Source organism: Suncus etruscus, chromosome 4 (genome assembly GCF_024139225.1).
Source record: "Suncus etruscus isolate mSunEtr1 chromosome 4, mSunEtr1.pri.cur, whole genome shotgun sequence".
NCBI classification, from domain to species: domain Eukaryota; kingdom Metazoa; phylum Chordata; class Mammalia; order Eulipotyphla; family Soricidae; genus Suncus; species Suncus etruscus.
In genome coordinates, this window is record NC_064851.1 from 50,536,148 (window position 1) to 50,537,703 (window position 1,556).

General features: G+C 32.6%; 1 non-coding gene across 1 annotated transcript; it reads left to right on the plus strand.

The window, feature by feature from the left end:
* The first annotated feature begins 540 nt into the window (after window positions 1-540).
* Window positions 541-643, plus strand: LOC126007415 (U6 spliceosomal RNA). The gene has a single exon (XR_007494990.1). It is a non-coding gene; the product is annotated as a U6 spliceosomal RNA (small nuclear RNA).
* Window positions 644-1,556: the final 913 nt, after the last annotated feature.

Below are 1,556 nucleotides of genomic sequence, written 5' to 3' on the forward strand. Positions count from 1 at the left end.
TCTTAAAAGCCATTTCTATCTACCTTGTTTACTTACTATCTTCTACTGGCAAGCAGCTATATGATTAATAACTTTTCTTACTCTCACTTTCCAAATAAAACTCTCTCAGAGCCAGCAGGAATTATTTTTTTTCTTTTATTATCCAAGAATAAATGTCAATACTATACAAACAACATAGAGGTGTCCCTAACATACTATCCTTTGTCCTAATCTCCATTTTATAATCTTCCTAGAAACCCAATTAGTAGCAATTTGTGAAGTAAATATTGAATTAAGGAAGATGGTAATCTCCTAGGTTTTTTTTTGGTGACATATAAAGTACTGTTATACTTGCAGTGTTTTTTATATCAAGCTTTAGAAATTTTAATAAAATTGATGAAGGAGAACAGCACCAAAAGGAAAACAACTAAGGTGCTTAAGGAAACAACTAAAGGAACTTAGGAACTAAGGAAACTAAGGAAAACAACTAAAGAACTGAATATCATGTTATAGGAAATGGGTTAAAAAAATGAAACTACTGTGCTCGCTTCAGCAGCACATATACTTCGGCAGCATATATACTAGAATTGGAACAATATAGAGAAGGTTAGCATGGCCTCTGCACAGGGATGACACTCAAATTCATGAAGTGTTCCATATTTTTGAAACCCAACTACAATCATGTTTGTAATAATGGTGCTTAAATAAAGATATTATTTTTAAAAATTTAAAAAAATCAAAACTACTTAGCCTGGACTGGAACTAAGTTTATGGATACTTGCTAAATAGTCTTAGATTTTTGAGAGACTGACAAATGAAAAGAATCCATTTCTTGTATTTTTCTAGGTATTAGTATCTAGGATACATTTAGGCTCAGCAAAATAGGTAGTTCTAGTAATTGTGTAATTATATTGTTGGGAGATATGATTCAGTTTTTAGGAGTGGACTGGTATAACTGTATCTAAGGGATAAAGTAGAAGAAATTTGTGAACTTGCTGGCAGTGTTGATCAGATGTCTACATTCTTTTTTTATGACAAGACTTTCTCTTCTGCCTAAAGTTTTACAAAGTATTTATGGATGCTTTTACAAGTGGGTTTCATGAAAAAGTAAATTTGAAGAGATAAAATTCTTTTAGACAATTAAAAGTTTGACAATTCATTTTCACTAAAATATTTTCTATTTTTCGTAAGTCAGAAGTGTACTGTGAATGTCCATAGGTCATCTCAGTTTTTTTTTTTTTTTTGGTTTTTGGGCCACACCTAGTGATGCTCAGGGGTTACTCCTGGCTATATGCTCAGAAATTACCCCTGGTTTGGGGGACCTTATGGGACTCCAAAGGAACTTCCTTATGGGAATCCATATGGGAATTTCATATTCCTTATGGGAATCCAGGGGATTGAACCAAGGTCTGTCCTAGTTTAGTGCTTGCAAGGCAAATGCCACTGCTCTGGCCCCATCTCAATATTGATCAAAACGTTTTATAACAATATCTAATCAAAAGAACAAAGATAGTATTCTTTGGAATTGTCTTCAAGAAATTTTGTTTTTATGCTTTCTTTTATTTTGGTTTTTGGAC